This window comes from Plectropomus leopardus, chromosome 8 (assembly GCF_026936395.1).
Source record: "Plectropomus leopardus strain MGB_pleo_1.0 chromosome 8, ASM2693639v1, whole genome shotgun sequence".
NCBI classification, from domain to species: Eukaryota; Metazoa; Chordata; class Actinopteri; order Perciformes; family Serranidae; genus Plectropomus; species Plectropomus leopardus.
In genome coordinates, this window is record NC_142183.1 from 34,183,498 (window position 1) to 34,202,681 (window position 19,184).

Consider the following 19,184-nt stretch of genomic DNA (forward strand, 5'->3'; position numbering starts at 1 on the left):
TCAGTTACTGTGGTGCTGACTGTGAATCTAACCTGCTGTCTGCTGAAACCTCTCCCCATCTCCTCCTCCACCTCCTAGAGAGCCCAAAGAAGCTGTTTGACACCAATGGAATCATCGAAAAGAAAAAAAAAGTTGGCACTGTGTGTTTCTGCGAACCCCCAAATATACATACATACAATACATTTTCTCATAATTATGTAGTGGATACTGTGAAATATTTGCATTACTACAATTCTGTGATTAATGTGGGTAAGTTTAAACATGAAACCACTTGGTTATGTTTAGGAAAAGATGTGGCACGTTCCCTGCTAGAAAAACAGCGCAAAACACCCATGTTTAGTGGCTGAAAAGTCACTGGAAACCGTACTTGCTTGTTGGTATCGAACAGTGTTTCACAGCTTGGCAGTCATAGGTGACACACCTTCCACTATCCCCTCAACCTCCAGATGAAAAAACTCAGATCAAATACCTGTGCAATGTCAAAACGCAGCTTTAGCATGGGCATGAAATGCTACTGGAGGGCATCAGGTGAGAATGCAGCCCGACAGAACCGGTTGCGCTGTTAGTGTTATTTGATGGTGTTATATTTTTAACTTATTGACATTACATTTATAGTGGTCTTGTTTTAGTTCCCCCATGTGACTATTTCATGCACTTCTGTATACATTGCACATTTAACTGTTTTAAATTCAAGAGCTTGTTCTTTTATGGCATTCTACCTATTTTACATGAGATAATCTCCTCTATTTGTGTCTTATTTGCTTATACATATGGTTATTTCTATTGCTCTTAACTTCTTCTGCTTATATAAGCAAAAATCTCTTATATACATTTTACTTACTTATTTATGAAATTGTGTTGTTGAACTTACACCCCGATATGTTCATGTATGCAGTGCTGTTTAATATCTGTGCTCTAATGTACTGAATGCTTTTAATTTTGATTATGTCATAAGGGGGCGGGGCAGGAGCTTCATGGGTTTGTGATGTTTTATTTTATTTTTAACCTGTTAATATTTTAATCTGGGAAGCACTTTGTGTTTAAGATTTAAAAGTGCTTTGAAGATTATTATTATTATTATTATTATTATTATTATTATTATTATTATTATTATTGTTATTGTTATTATTATTATTATTATTATTATTATTATTATTATTATTATTATTATTATTATTATTATTATTATTATAGTTGTTACTATATATGCCGGCAGACAGCTGGATGCAATGCACACAGTGTTTCCATATGCAGACAATTTGGACTAATTAGATGTGGGTTTTCTTCAGTCCTGTGATGACCTGGTGACTTATCCCTTAGGAGGATAAGCGGTTATGCCAGATAAATTAATATATTATTAGACTTTTTGTGATGAGTATACAAAAATCATGATTCTGCAATATGCTGTCTTTGGTCCTTTCAGTTTCTATAAATTACCTCTACAGAATATATAGAATATATGTATTGTTATTTTACAGATGAATACAACAAAGCTTAACTGCACTTCCTGAGCAAATAGAATAAAAGGGCATGAAAGGGTGCCACTATGAATTATCTAAATTGAGGCCGGGGCCCACCTGGACACCGATTCCAATCATCATGCCTTCCAGCAAAGATAGAACTACATTTACTAAAACTAAAACACCCATTTAGTGTCTTAAGAGCTGCTGGAAACACAGTATTTGTTATTTATTGGTCTCAAACAGTGGTCCTCAACTTGGCAGGCATCTCTCCGAGCAAACATGCCTAAATTCTACATTCCCTCAACCTCCCAATGACAAAAATCAGCTCATATACTCAGTCACTTTAGAAATGTTGATACGATCAGCATGAAACACTCAGATGTAATTTTTTTTTTTTTTTGGTTTGAAATGTACATTGCCACACTTCATTCTGGTGACTGGTCTGCTTACACACCATCCTCGTCCATACAGTTGATTTCAAAGCACATATCCAAGATAAATTTGCAGAGCTTTACATCAGAAGAACCCAGTCCTTTTCTGTATTACTTTCTTTACCAAATCTTTACTACTGTTATTGTTTTTATGCACACTCCTCTCTTTTAACAGTGATCTCTTTCCTAACATACAAATATTACACAATGTGGATTCACCCTCAGCTCAGAGTAAATTCTTTACATTGTCCTGTTCTCTTCAAGTGATTTTTTAAATAACACTGTGAATATGTGCATTGATAAGGTAGCTGTCAGAATTGTTCTCCCTCACTGACTTGTTCAGCACACATATGCGTCATTAAAATTCAATAATGATAAAAAAATAATCTCATAGTCCTTCTGATGTAAATGGTTGAGCTGAAAGAACATTTCTGTTATAGATATTATATCATGTTAGGGATTTTGTGAATAAGACTAAAAAAAAAACTTTTTTAAAACAGATTTTAAAAACAGGGTTCGGTGTAGTTTAAAAGAGTTTTTGAATATAAGTTGCATACAGCCTTGACATTTTTGTGTGTGACATTCAGATGCAAGTAATGTTATTTTAAAGCTCTAGTATGTAGGATTTAGTGGCATCTAGCAGTAAGGTTGCAGATTGCAACTTAATGAAACTTTTCCTATGTGCCAAATGTGTAGGAGAACTACAGTGGGCGACATGAAAAACATCAAAACACAAACAGCATTATCTAGAGCCAACATCTGGTTTGGTCATTCTAGGCTTCTCTCTTTGGAAGAGGACTCGCTCTGTATGCTGGTATTAAAAGCTAAGTTTAAGGTTGAAAAATAAAATAAAAATAAAAATTGCATTAGATTTGGGTGATTATAAACTAATAAAATTATTTTTAATATCATGTATCATTTCTGCCAATAGAGGCCCCTAAATACTACACTCTGGACCTTTAAAAAATGTACATTTGGTTTGTCATATGCAAATTCCCTGACAAGTGCTCAGTAAGGCCACTGACATAATGCCGCTTAGGATACATACACAAAGAACTCTCCATAACGATCCTGCAAACACAACTGAATAATTTAGAAGATCCATAGAAAATCTGGTTTGGACATTTCAGTTAAAAAATCAGCCATAAATCACACCATAAAAATCTTAGAGGCCATGTGGAAAAGCTCCTACTATCTACATAAAATGTTCCCATTGCAGTTTTGTGAAGTATGGCTTTTCTTTATTCTTGAAATACCACCTCATGCAAAAATAAAATTTGTTTTGTTTTGTTGTTCTAGATAAATGGGAGTCTTGTCAAAACTGACATGCTTCCATTAGTAATTTTATAATTGCAATTTCAATTTGCGTAATTTGAGGGTCAGTGGAAACCCATCTAATGTGGACTGAAATGCAAGTAAATCCATTTGAAGATCAACAATTAAGGTTTTATGTGCTGTTTCTTCTGACTCAAGTCATGCTCCCAAGAGGATCAACCCGATTTTGAAGACCCCCCTGACTTTTACTCTAGTGCCACCTTCTGGACAAACAATTTTTAGCACAGCTTAAAATAACTTAATCCAATATGTAGTGCTTGCAAAATCCAACTCTTTCACATTGCAGGATGTAACACCATCTCAGCCTGAAGGGTCCACTGAGGGCCTTAAGACATAATGTTTTGTTATTCAGCTAATTAGTAAAACGAGTTTGCAATTTGGAAAATCACTATTCACACCACTGTATGTGAATGAGAAGAGTTCAGTCAATCACCTTTGGTCCATCACTGGTTTACAGAACTCTTTTCCATTTTTCAGTGCTGCTTCACAGAATGAGGGGATTAGCTCCACATTAATTTACTCCAATGAAAAGAGGCCAACAAGTGGACATCATACTGCACAATTACAGCTCATTTACATTTCCAATTACCTTTAAAAGGTACTTGACCTAATGGCCGCCATGTGTGGAGTTGAGAGTACCCCAATTACATGTGGGGACACGGAGAGTCTCTCCAACAGTCGACTTGTATTATTCCTGACTGGACAAATATGTTCGCTTATCTTTTGTTGGACAAACAAAGCCTCAGTCACCAGTCTCCTTCTAAATATCAATGAAGTCTTATGAAAAAACATACATTGAAATATTACAGGGATACAGATTTTAAAGGGTAATAAACTTCAGTATTTTTCAACCCTATATTTTAGTTATGTTTTTATATATTTTCTTTATATATTATAATATTTGTAAAAAAATATATTTGCTTTATAACTTTTTTACTGTATTTCTCAAGCAAAACAAGCTGCATTGTAACCATTCAGGGCATGTTTACACCAACTAGAAGCACTTGCACTTGTGAATTGTTATTTTGCCTCTGCGAGAAACCCCTCTTACTTCTGCTTTGCCTTGTTTGCAAACTCTGTTTTTAATACTTTATTGTAGATTTTTTTTCTGTTAGTAAAAAAAGTGATATAGAAAATAAAATAATGACTGCTATAACAGTAAGAATAGTAATAGTAATAATGTTTGGGGTTTTTTTTAAGGGTGGGGTGGGAGATAGAAATATGGAAAGAAAGAATTTTTTTAAAGGTGATATATAGATAAAGTTATTATTGTTATTGCTATTATTATTATTATTATTATTATTATTATTATAATTATTATTATTATGCTGTTATTGGCAGTATTTCAACCTGACACCATCCTGTCACATTTCAAACAGATCCTTCGGGTTCTGTCCAGCCGCTTTTCAACCCCCGGCAACCGTCTGCATATCATGCTGCTGCAACAGGTGCCGCCTGACCATCAGCTGGCATATAATAAAAAATACTCTGTCCTGCTGCTATCTCAGCTGACGCTGTCGATGCAAAAGGTGGCTTTTGGCGTCAGTATCTTATGCCAAAAGCACAGCAAAAACGGTGTTATTCGAGCACTTGGGAATGAGAATGGGCCACAGACAGAGAGTAGATAAGTCTTAAAGTATTAAGAGACAAATTTACACAATGTTTGGATCTGTGCATGGAATATGTTGACAGTCTGAAAAGTATGGAATTATTAGCATTTTTCCATTGTGAAAAAAGATGAAATCACTTGGTCTTTTTGCACAACACAAGTATTTTAACAGCTGCTTACAAATACCAAAATGCCCTCTTCATAGAGACAGAAGATACTCTAATCAGATTCTCAATTAAGTCATCATTACATTGCTGTTAAAGCCCCTCTCGTCTCTCTAGTGCTGAACAGGACTTTCACACAGAAACCTGCTCCACAATGATACTGATCACAATGGAAGTGTCCTCAGGAGAAGACAGACACTCCAGGATATTGCCTTTCCATTTCCTGTGTTCTGCCTTGATTTAACTGTAAAGTTTCATTTGTTCACCACTTTACAGAACATCTGTGAGGATGGCCTCTTTTTGTTCCTCGTTCCTTTTTTTTCCTTTCTACAGTCAATTTGATTCATTACAACTGGCCCACTTCTCTGTGTGTATACACACACACACACACACACACACACACACACACAGTCACATACACATTATATGATGATAATCTAACCATTTTGGTGGGGAATCCGAGAGACATGGAGACAATAGAATTGAAATGTTGCGTGTAATACAGCAATTCAGTACTGCCACTGCGCCCATGCTCATGCATACAAACACGCATATATTTGAGTCTGTTTCTAATCCTCATATATGTATTTGTGTCTGTGTTTCCTTAAATTTCCTTTATCTGAAAGCAGAAGAAGAGGCAAGATAACGCCTCCCTCACATTGTTTTAGATGTTATATGCAACGTTAAATCCCACTTTTGTGCTTAATTCAGTCTTCGCACTGTTGTTTCGAGACAACGCTGAATTTGCTGCAAACCTTCTTCACCTCCATCAACCGCCAATATCTCGTTATGTGTGGTGTGCAATTAAAACGAACAAAGTCATGGATCTGTCGCGCTGCAATCCTCCAGGGAGCGGCTCATTTTACATCTAAAAACAAATACTTAGCTCATTAAAGATGCAAATGTCATTGCTGTTGCAAAGTGTGCTATCTTACTGAAATGCAGTGACACCGGGGGGAAGAAAAAAAAACACCTAGATGCTGGAAACATTCAGGATCAGTTAAGCAGGGGGCAATGGGAACAGTGATGGTAAATGAGGTCAGTGCATAAATGGATCAAAAACATACGATAGGTTCTGATACTATTGGTCCTTCTCATTTAAAGCAGGAAATAGATTCCACTAAATGGTGCCTGATTGCATAACCTCTCACATTTACTTCCCAGTTAATGGAGCCAGTCGGTTTTAATGATCTCCAATACCGTTATCCTGTTAAGTTAGATTGGCCTCGTTTTATTGTGCAACATTGCAGCTGCTCAGTGTAGGCTGCTTGTCTTCACAACATACCACAAAACCCTACCCCTACCCAACTAGTTCAGTTCTGGAACATGTTTCGGTTTTGTTAATTGATGACAAGACTTCTTAAGCCTCTTTGGTACCATGTTGCCTCTTGGTAACATGCCCATTTTTTTGGTGTTTACACTCACACAACACATCCTCAATTTTGCTGCAGTACTTGCCCAGAGGAAACCAACAGCTATTGTAACATGACCTTCTGGAGGCCATGTTGTGTCCCTTTTGTGGGCCTCCCTCGCATGGTCCAGCCCATAGACCGTATTTAAGATACATGACAGCTCCCCCAAAGTGTACCTTTTCAGTCTTGATCGCCCCCTGGTGTCGCTGCAGTATAGGTCATAAAGCCCGCCCCTCCATCATTGTGAAGGGTCATAGGCCAAACTAAAAACTCAAAGTACACAACAAATGCATTTTTTCCCAAAGATGGTTTCTGTCACTGGAGGTAGTTCTCATCACCCCAATGTTTGATCAGGTGTTTTGATGATAAGTTCGGTTTTAATGAGTTAGTTAATTATACAGAAGGGGGCTTATCCGCCATGATTGACAACAATGACAGCCAATCTGTGTGCTCGCATTCAATGGAGCTGCTCACGATTGGTCGGACGGGTGTTTTGGGCTAGAACTCAAAAACACCCCACTCAAACTCCCCACCGCGGGTATCACTGCTGCACAGGTGCAGGCTTTCCATGACATCACCCTCGCAAGATGGCAATGCCCCTAACCCGGATATTTTAAGCTCACTTCAAAGGTAAGTGGGGGCATGTCATCCATCTTTATATACAATCTATGGTTCAGCCCCACACAAAAATAGTCTGGTGGTGGTTGAATTTTTTTGCAATAATAAATGTGGGTTTTTTTGTAGTAGTTTTTAGTAGTTTTTTTGTATTTTTTTTTTTTTTTTTTCAATTATTTATTTAAAGAAAACTGCTAAATCCCAACTGTTGCCTTAAAACATCATACCATTATGGAATCCCACCATGACAGTTTTTGGTATTGTGAATTTAGGCTTATAGCAGTCATCGTATTATTATTATTATTATTATTATTATTATTATTATTATTATTATTATTATTATTATTATTATTTTATGTATTTTTTTTTATGACAGAACAGTGGTATTTCTGACTGTTTATTGAACAAACAAATTTCTCTGAAATCATGTAAACTTTCTTTCATTCTAAAAATTTTGATATTATCAGGTAGCAGGTGATTTTTAGCTCTGTGCATGATTTTGTAATCAACCAGATCTTTGAATGTAAGCATTTTTAATCTGTCAAAAAGTCGGTTTGTTGGTTATCTGTAAATGGTTTTGATTACAATTCTCTTGGCTCTTTTTTGAGTGATTTTGCTAATATGTCACTGATGATATGTAGGATTCATCATTGAGCACACCTGGGTAAGAGTGGATCTGGATGGTTAAGAGCATTTGGTGCATCTGGAGTTGACTTCTCTTATATTTTCTCTCACAAAAAAACAAAAAAATAAGAGAAACTATAAAAGAAATTTAAGGGAATGTTGCTGCATGATGCAGCAACCAAGAGTGAGATGCAGCAACTGTCCACTCTACAGTCATATGTGTTGCCTCAAAGACTGAAAAATTCTTTCTAGGAACTCTCAGCCTTTATTTCCTAAATGTAGTCCTCACTTTCAGCTTACTCTTAGCAACAGAGACAGTGTTGTAATGCAGGGCTGAGTGTGTCTGATCCTCCCTCTAACCTTAATGCAGACGCAGACATTACTCATATAGGTTGGACTCAGCGAGCACCTTAATTAGAAACTTAATGTTTTCTGTCTTGGATGGAGGGACGGGAGGTTCCAGCAGCTGAACATTCCTCCCGGAGAGACAGGTGCTGCTGACGCTCGCTATATCACATCTGAAGCAGACACAAGTCACTGAACACAGAAACATTTACCACAGCTTTTTTTTCTTACTGGTGTGACATCTTTATACAGGAGGTGATGGGATAGATTGTCCTTTAGTGTCTCTGTAAGAAATAAAGCTTCAGCACTACATGAACAAGCTGAACAGACACATCAGTGCACTTTAATGACGTGTTAGTGGAAGGTGTGTTCAGCGTGGAAGGTAAGCTCTGTTCACAGCTTCAGTTGATCATCACACAGAACACTCCACAGGTGCCGACATTTCAAGCTCTGCTAACAAGCAAGCCGCTCCGCACTCCCGGTCAGTTGTTGGAGATAACTGAGTACATTTTCTCTTCCAGAACAGGAAGTCCAGTGCTGGATTTGTATTTCTGTATTTCCATAGTCTGCATTATACTTCAGCTTTAACATTTGCTTGTTACTTTGCAGATTCAACACCCAAAACATCATTTTATAAACTGCCATGCATTTTTACAGGTTAGACTACAAATTTAAGGTGCCAGCTGCAGATATGAAAATACTGCTTAACTTTAAAAACAACAACAAAAAAACATCCTTAAGGGCATGTTTAGACAACAACGACCCTGCTAAAATAAAAAAAAGTCTTTCCTTTGTGTTTAAAAAAAATTGTGTTCACATGGTGACATTGTGAAAATGATCCTCACGTATACAGATCCACAAAAACAACCCGAAATGCTGTTGTATGCATGCCAGACCAGTAGTTGGTGGTGTAATTTTGTAATTACACACCATAGAAGAACACCACGCCGATTTGTAGAGCGCAGCTATGACGTTACTGTCCTCATATCGCCAGTTTACACAGTGACAGAAGGGGCTGTGTTTTCAAAAGATTACACTCTAGGACTTGGTTTCAAAAGTTTGTATTTTTAGGACCCCCAAAATGCCATTGTTGTGTTAATGAAAAGCCAAACTGCAATAAAAGTGACAAATATTGGTGATCTGGCTGGGTCTTTTAAGCTGTAGGCAGGTGAGGTCTGATTGGTGGAGCTGATTAGATGATAGGCAGCAGGCGGGCAGGTGAGTCAGAGACAAAAACCAGTGGAGAGCCAACCAGCCCCAGCCCTGAGGAAAACCCAGACCCACAGAAAGAAAGAGACAGACATGAGACACAGAGGACAGGTGAAAAACACATGATACACCAGGATGTGAGGAGGGAGACTGCAGGAACCTATCAGCCTGTCCATGTGTCACACTGTCGAGTCAGGTGCCATCATGCTGATCAGTGGCATATTAAATCTGTCTGGTCGCTTGGCAGCATATCATATTACAAAAAAAAGTGGCTTTTGGTGTTAGGATCTCACACCAAAATAACTGACAAAGCAGCGGTATTTGACAACATTGGAATGAGAATGGACTGAGAATACTTCCCAATTTTTCGCGATTTTATACCTAATTTCATATTTTTAGAATTTTTTTTTAATTCAAACTAGTCTGAGTGATTCATGCTGCATTCCATTCAAAGTCGGCGGTTGGAATTTCCCAGTTTAGCTTCCCAATTTCTAAGCATTGTGAGTGCACAACCCCAAATGCAAAGGAAAAAACATGACAAACGGAGTGAACTGGTGTTTCTGTGGTTAGTCCACATACAATTGTACCGTCAGTGGAGATGGTTTCTTTATATATCTGCTGCATCTTTGGAGTTAAAGGATGCGTTGATTAAAATTACCACCTACTATGAAAATTCCATATGGTTGTTCGGGCAAGTTAATACTGACATCCAGCTTATCCACTAACAATATATTAATATTTAATATCACTATTATTAATTAATACTAATAAATACTAATATTATAATACTTCATACTGATATTTTGACATCAATTTATATGCAGAACAGGTTTAACTATATAATAGTAGATGTATTATTTTAATTAGATACATGCAAATATTCTTTATGTTGCCTTTTAGTTGATTTCTTTCCATTAAGGATGTACGCCTTGGTGGCCATCATGGAAGCTGCCATTGTCGTGTGACGTCAGACCACTTAAGTCGGGTACATCGATTTGGCCCAAGTTCACAAGTAGGAATTACAACTTCGAGTGGCATGCCACTGTACTTTTTCTAGTAGGAGGCTGAAATATCTTAATTTTGAATGGAACACAGCATCATTTTTCCATGATGTGACAGACTCATTACACATGTGTGTCCAGCCGTGGAAAAACCAGGAACAAGTCGCCAGAAGTGCATGTTGAGTTATTTACAGATTCTGAAAGTGTAGTTTCTAAGCTTTCCAACAATGTCTAACACATGTAAATCTGAAACTATTTGAAGAAGATGTGGCCATTTGAATGTAGGCACTCCTCAGACTAGTTTTGTGAGAAATCCAGCCTTAAAGTTTCTGAAAGATTCTCACCTACCTGGGCAGCCAGGTAACAGCGGCTGCTCATTTGCATCACATTTACATAAATCCAACCCCCTGCCGGTCTAGCTATCAGTGACATCTGTTAGCCCACAGGACAGTCAGTACTTTGTTCATGTACCCATGGGTGTCTTATTCACACATTATTCAAGCACATTATCAGGTTGGTGTGTTATTCAAATTAATAGCAGATGCTCACAGTTTTGATGTGCGCATCATTGCATTTTAAAATGACAATACTGAGCTAGCTAGCTAGCTAACTTGGACATTAATGAAACTCACAGTGGATTATTAAAAGATAGCTTCTAGCATGAAAAACAGTTTGTAATCCCTGTATGTGACTTTGAATGAACACTAATGTAACGTAGATAACTATTCCTGCAGACTTCATTTCCTCCAATTGGATAACAAGTTTGGGGGTGCTTTCTTTTCGTTGCAGGCTTCTTGGTGGATGTAGTCACCTAAGAAGTAACTACTGTATGCCTGTTTGCCTCAAGGTGTCCATTTATTGTCATGTCCTGCCACTCTCTTTCAGCCGCTAAAGAATCCATCCGTATGTTGTACATAAGCTCTGGAGAAAGTTTGCGGCTACACGACTGTGTCCCGAGGAGAGAATTCTCCTTTCTTCTTCCGTAGCATTTTGCTCTCGTCGATTTCTTCAGTTTCAGCCTCTAGTTCGGGTTCAGAATCAGAAGTGCGGTCGGCGTCGGCATGACCAGAAGCATCTGGCATCTTGAAGAAGTACTGCCAAAGATTTGCACTGAAACGGCCCCAGTTTGGTTCTTCTGCAATACGTTTTTCCTGCTCCGTCTTCATTCAATGATGAAAACACACACAGCTTCCAGAAGTAGCAATAATAGTTACTCGCCTAATTTAAATGCAGAAGCGGCTGCTCAAGTAGCCATGTGGTTCCTCTTTAACATGCAGCTGATTGGCCGAAAAAAGGAACAAAAGCATATGAATAGCCAAAGGAAGCCAGTATGCTAATTTACAGCGGTATCATCACACCCCCAACTAGGAGCCGGCTTTTCCTATAATACAACCCTAATTCAAATACAAAGTTTTTAGTTTTAAGGCCCCCAATACTTTAATTTTTTTTCTGGTGGCAGATCACATATTTCTTTTGCATTACCCGGACTTTACAGATTGCTAATTACAACCCAGACTCTCATTTAGATGACACACGTACAGCATATGTGTCCATCTACTGTGCACACCTCAAACTGAGGCATGACAGAAAAAAAAGAAAAAAGTTGCAGAGATTCTGCGATGATGCAATAAAAATTGATGGAAACAGCATTGTTGCAGGACCTGCCTCGCTTCCCTCTTGTTTTATTTCTGGCACTGTAAATGCAATATCAGCATATTGCTGCTGCCTCCTTCTGCACCGGGACGACCAGAGAATCCGAAATAAAATAAGACAAAAGCGCCGTGCAGTGTGTGTGTCGACACAAGAGATGAATTCATTCCTTGAAATAACATCTAGTGAATATGATATTAGGTGGGAAGCAGCGGTGCAATGTTATGATGTAACAGTCTTAGTCTGATCATGTAATCTTGTTATTCACACAGATGAAAACACACACACACACTTATTTGACTTATGAGAGTTGAAAGACTTTTGAAAACTCTTTTAACCGTGTGTGTGTGTGTGTGTGCGCGCGCGCGTGCGTGCGTGTATGCGTGTGTTGATGGGGGAGGTTGTACACCGGGAGGCCCATACAGTGCAGAGGAGTGGGCAGCCTGGGGTTCAGTGCGATCTTATTACCATTCCCATGGATTAAGCACCATCAAACAGGCACCTATAAGGCTTTATTTAGCATGCAGCTCTATGAGAGGAGGCATGACACAAATAACTGCACAAACATGCTCTGCAGATGAATGACAGTGTGTGTATATATCAGATTTGGGGTGGAATATTTAGCTTTTTGGGTCTTTCATTTCCCCTCGCTGTGCCGCAGAGACAGTCATAGAAGTTTAGGTTTTCAGTGAATGGATAACTTTCCTTGAGGGCTCCCATCAGCCACTCTGAAAAAAGCTTCTCACACTCAACTTCCTACACACACACACACCTACACACACACACACCTACACACATACACACACTCACCTCCACACACGCCTGTAGCGTTTGTTTAATGCTAATTTGGCTGGTGGCAACCTTGCTGATTGGGTCATTAGTTGCTCCCTAACGTCCTGTCAGAGGTTTCATTTCCTGTGCCCTCTGTGGGTTAATGAGGTGTGTGGTGGTGGGGAGCTGGGGGTGTTGGGGACAGTTTATTCTGCCAGTGTTTTCTCTTCTCTTCTCAGGCCTCATTTGCATGTCAGGAGGAGGCAAGCTCCCAAGCAGCGGGGGAGCTTCCCTAACAGCGCTCAGAGAATGAAAGCTAGCGGAGAATAGATGATTTGAGCCAATTAGGCCATCCAAAGGGCTAGAAGACAGCGGTGGTTAAGAAGTCATTATGGGAGAAGAAGGTTTTCATTTACACAAATGGGAGTACAAAGAGATATGGCCAGAGGAATAATAAAACACAAAAAAGAAAATATCCCCCAGGCCACGCTGTGGTACTCAGTTATCTTATGCCCACATCTGACTGCCAAGGCACAGAGCTCAGTCTAAAGGGGGCATTTAGGCATTTTCTTTCTGGCATTGAGATGAGAAGATTGATATTTATCTCAATTTCTAAATTATAATTAAAAAAAAACAATGCAATTAACTCTTTGAAACCTGGGCAAATTGGCTTGATTTCTTTCAAAAACATGAGAAGGTGGCAATGAGCAACTCAAGAAGAAATTACCTAAAAATTAGCAAGAAATTAGTGAAAAGTACAAGATTACCTGAAAAATATCAAAAAATAAATAAATGAAATAACTAAATTAAATTAAAAAAACAGAAAAGAAAAAAAATGAAATAATGCTCAAAACTGCTTAAATATTGTAATATTTTTTTAATAGCTCTTTTCCCTGTTTTTTGTTTTTTGTTTTTTTTTTCTTTTTAGGTTTCTAAAAAATATAATTTTTAAGTACTAATTTCTTTCAATTTTTGGGGAAATCTCTTGCCAAGTTGCTCATTTCCTTATTTTTTTACCATTTTGTTTTTGGAAAAAATATTTTTTTAAGGTTAAAAGTATTAAATACATGTAAAAGGCAAGGCAAATGCAGCATAATATCAGTCCAGGTTTTAAAAGGTGTTTTATTGGGGTTTTCACCATTTAAATTGAAATGATTTCTTTAAAAAAAAAACATGGGGAGAAGGCAATGTGCAATTTAACATGATAATGCACCAAAAGTAGCAAGAAATTAGTAAAAAGTTACAAACAATTACCTCAAAAATGAGCCCTTTAAAAAAGATTGGGGGGGTCGGTTTTTTTCCCTGACATAATTTAAGAATATAATTACAGTATGAATTCTTGACTTTTTTCTTTGTCTTTTAAATCCCCCTTTAATCCCTAACCCCTATTCCTAACCCTGACTATATTTTTCAGATTTTTCAGGCATTTTCTTGTCACCTTTTACTAATTTCCTTGCAGTTTGTCTGACATTTTTTGTGCACTGCACCCCTGTTTCCTTTAATTTAATTATGGTGCAAATCCAGGGATTTACCTCAAAGTTGGGGTTAATTAATCGAGAAATCTATGGATTTTAATATATTAGAGGCTTTTAATAGTTTAAGAAGCTAAAAAGCATCCAAAATAGCATTATAGTCACCCTTAAATTTCCACCTAAATTAAATAGTCTTTTGAAGTAAGGTTTTGTGAGGTACTTATCTATAACAAGTGTGTTACATTGTTTTTGTTTTAAAACTAGCTTTTTAATATAATTTTCTAAATCTACTTAATATCTTGCAATTTGTAGGATATTGTATTGCCTTTTCACCTGTGTTTTACAAATAAAACAAACCAATCCAAAGGTTTAAATACTCTTGAAAGGCAAAGGGAACCAGGGGACTGGCGTGGTCTACCTCCCATTCAGTTTGAATTGTTTGAAGAGTAAAATCAATGTTTGTTTATATTCATTCAGTCTTAATCTAAATCATAAACATAAATGCACTCTCTGTCTTTATGCTAAGCTAGGCTAACTGACTCCAGCTATAATTACCACACATGAGGCTGATCTCCATCTCACTCTAGGATAGAAAGCAAATGAGCACATTTCCCTACAATGCAGTGGTAGTTTAAAGGGTATAAAACCTGGGGCTATTTATTTTCTTTGGGTAAAAGTTGCTTTGATTATTCAGTTTTCAGAGAATGATGGGTAAAGTTGAAAACAGGATTCCATCTGCTCCTCAGCTACAGGGAGAAGCAGCATCCACCTTTCCTGAGGATTACACCTCTTTCATCATTGACTCACTGCGCTGCTGACTGTAATGGGCTGTAATTATGTGTGATTATGCTTAAACCTCCCTGTATGTGACGACCAAAAGCAATAACAAAATTTACTCACATCTCTATGACTGTTTGCACATTTTGTTTTTTGGGGGGTCTGCTAAAAGAACTGTATGTATACTGTATATGCAGATACAGATCATCCCTGCACAATATGCACAGAATCATATCTGTAATAGAATGTGATCGGCAGTTGCAGCTCTCACAATGGCGCATGTGACAACACGTATGCACGCGGCCTCTTTGGATAATTGCTATCATTTAAATATTAATGTGGCTCCCTTGTCTGCAGTAGTGGGCCATGCTAGAGCCTTTGCATGCAGATGGCATCAGACTGAAAATAAAGATCAAAGACAAGTGAAATCCCATTTGTTCCACTCCCTGTGTAATGCCAAGGCTTTAGGAGAATCTGCCTGCTCGATTTCTGGGCTCAGAAAGAGGGGCTGAATGTGAGATGTGGCTGGCACAGATGGCAGCAGCTGATAACCAGCCAGTGAGATTGAGAACACACTCTACGGTTGCTGCTGTTACAACTACCGGCCTGGCGTAGCTCCCTGGCTTTCTCTGGGAGTGTCAGAGACACTACTTTTAGCTGGTGGCCTCCTGGACTACAGCATCACACATGTGGAGTTCAGTTTAAACAGATTTTCATTACAGACAACACTTTTCTTTTCTTTTTTTTTACATCTAAAATAAGCATCAGTTCCATCAGATTGTTGGAGAAGTTATGACAGAAACATTGCAATCCACTCAAAGACTTTTGGCAGTACAAGAAATCTTTTTGGCATCAAATTGTAATCTCTAATATGAACAACACCACAAAAACTCCAGCCATGTGCATGTGCATGTGTGTGAGCAGCCTTTTCTTATTCCCAGGTTGTTAACACTTTAAAACCTGAGCAAATTGGCCTGATTTCTTGCAAGAACATAAGAAAAAAAGGCATTGAGCAACTTTACAATAAATAACCCCCCTAAAATTTGCATGAAATTAGACAAAAAAAGTTACAAGAAAATTTCCTGAAATAAGCACACAACTAAAATAATATAAATAAACACCTAGATAAAAACCTACAATTAATAGCTGAATAAACATATAATTAGAATAATTAGTTTTCTGGACATTTTTTGGACATGCTACATGTATTATGAAAGCCCCTTAAATGGGTGCAAGACTAAAAAAAGGGCTATACACATGCAAGTCCATTTGCTAATCAAATTGTTAATATTTTATAATGACATTATGTTGCTTTTCTTTATGTCTTCACATGAATTTCAAGGCTTGTTTTACAAAGCAAAGCAAACTATTTTCTGCACTTCCTCTGATTTTTACTTTCTTCTTTTTGTCTTGGACGTTTTCTTGGGAAAGTACACAAAATTAATGTAAAAGTGTCCAAGTGAATGCTTTGTTTCTCAACAATTGCAAGTAAGATTAGCTGTTACCATGTCTCAACACAATTCAGGACAACACAGAAATGAAGCCGTTACAAAATCAAAGGTGATCAGAATGTGCAATAGTTCACATGACAGCTACATGAAGGAGGAGTCTCTCATCATCTTGACATTACGGAAGTTTGAGATTTTCCAAAACTATAAAAAGCTTCTGTCCTACATCTTACATGTCACATTTGCATTGATCCGTCTTTTGCTTCTTTTTTTTTCCTCCAAAGCCACAGGCAATGAACTGCCTGTGAACTACAACACTGGCTGTTGTCAGTGCTTGTTTTTTTTTTTTTGTTTTTTTTTCTTGTGCTCTCTTTCACCAGGCATTGTCCCAGGTGTACTAACAAATCATCTAAACCATGCAATGTCACTGTCTGTACAACAAGTGCTGAATATTTCCTTTAACACAAACTCTAAAGATTAAACAAGTCACTCTATAAAGTCAGGAAGTAGAATGGGACATCCATTAATAAGGAGACTGGCAGTTTGATCCCTGGCTCCTACATTTTGCATGTTGGAGGATTCTTGGGCAAGATACTGAACCCCAAATTGCTCCTAATGGTGCCATCAGTGTGTGAATGGATGAGAATGGTTACTGAGTAGCCGATGGCACCTTGTACAGTAGCCTCGGACACCGGTGTGTGAACGGGTGACTGTGACATGTAGTGTAACAGCACTAGAAAGGAGGTAAACAAGTGCATGTTCAGTTAGCATTTATCGGCAAATGAATAGCAGACTGAAAGCAGTTGGTCACAGTCGGAATAAATAAGGCAATCTCATGCACCAGTGATCGCTGTGGAGGCACACCTGAATAAATGTAGCAGTAACAGTTGTTCAATGAAACGTGTATGATGCAATAAATGCCTCATTTCCAAACACATCATGCGTGGTCCAAATTAAGTAAAGGTGAACTCTGACCTGAGATCCCAGCTCGGTATGGTTACTTAAATTCTCGCAGGCAACTCAGTTCTCTGAGTCAGGAAATGCCTGCAAAGACCAAAGAGTGGCATGGATGGACCAACAAACGTTCTGATCCTGAATTGTCACATATTGCCACCTTGCAGTGAACCTCGATGTCTACATATGACGCTCTAGGTATCTTTCTGCATCTGCTATTTATGTTCCAGGATGCAGCCACCAACATGTGAACACAAGTACATGGTGGGATTACTTTGGTATAACACCACAACCAGTGCTGTCAAGCAGCATTTTCATGTGACATCATCCAGCAGGGTATTGTGGACACGAAAGGTGGCTTTTGCCATTGGGATGTTACACCAAAAGCATTGTCAAAGTGGTGATTTTTGACCACTACGTAATGAGAATGGGCTGGATGGACGGGTCAGTGACTAATGCCCACTCTATGAAAAGATTGGCTTCGAACTGACCTGAACCACTACACTATCCCCCACATTGCAGGACATAGCATGGAACACACACACACACACATATGCACACACACACATTTTATTGTATTGCTTTTAGTATTCTAGGACGCCTATTAACATCAGGAAAAGGGACTATAGATAAAAAAAAGTAACTTTTTAGGTAATTTAGCTGTATTTACATTTGCATTGTGTCCCCTTTTTTTTTTTAAATAAAAGATACATGAAAAATACACAAACTCCAGAGTGAGCCTCTGCATTTAAGACAATTGCAGTTATTAGTAACTTAACATCTCCCAGTCTCCTATGTGAATGGCATGTGCATGTTAATTCCATGGTTCTGTTTCTTGCACTGTTACACTGTTACTTGTGTTACTTGTTTTGTTTTGCACTGCTAGACTCGTACTTTTTATATTTTATATTTTATATTTTATATTTTATATTTTATATTTTATATTTTATATTTTATATTTGTATCTTCTATTTTATCTGTTTTGTTTTTTTGTTTTTTTTTATATTTATGTTGCACCAACCCACCAGAACAAATTCCTCTTATTGTGTTAACTATACCTGGCAATAAATCTTTTTCTGATTCTGATTCTGATTCTGATTCTGCACAGGTTAACATTATTCCCACTGATCGCATTGATTTACAATGTATCACACATAAGTTATTAATCATATGCTAATGATTTATGATTTTTTAAGGATTCACTAAAGGCTTACAGATGACTTACAACATATTTGTGATATGTTAACATCATACTTATGAATCATTACAAAGTTGCATCATTAACAAAAGGCTTGTAAATGACTTGTGACTGGTGGTCGCTTAAGGTTTTTGCACATTCTGCCTCCTTGTCCCTCCTTTCAGCTCCATTCCCCAGGGCCCTGTGTCTCTTTTTAGCTTTTCTGAAATTATACACCTGTCAAGCAGATGCCCTCACACTTTCCCTTACACCTATTAGAAATAAGTTTGAAATTTAAATGTATGAATTCTCAAGTTATGGCTAAAAAACATGTTTTATGAAGTCACAGAGATTCTGAGTCATCATTGAGTCCAAGTTGATGTCTATGTCATGACATGAAGAAATTCCCTCAAGATGTTCTTGAGATATTACCTTCACAAAAACAGACAGACAAAATGACAGTGACCTTAATCTTTAACCTGTGACCACCAGAATCTAATTATTTCATCCTTGAGCCTAAGTGAACCCTTTTTCCCATTTTGAAGAAATTCCCTCTAGGTTTCTGTCAGATATCATGTTCACAAGAAAATACATGGATGCAAGGTCACAGTGACCTTGACCTTTAACCTATGACCACCAAAATCTAATAATCTCATCGCTGAGTCAAAGTGAACCTTTGTGTCAAATCTGAATAACATTCCTTTGCCTGATCTGAAAATATCATGTT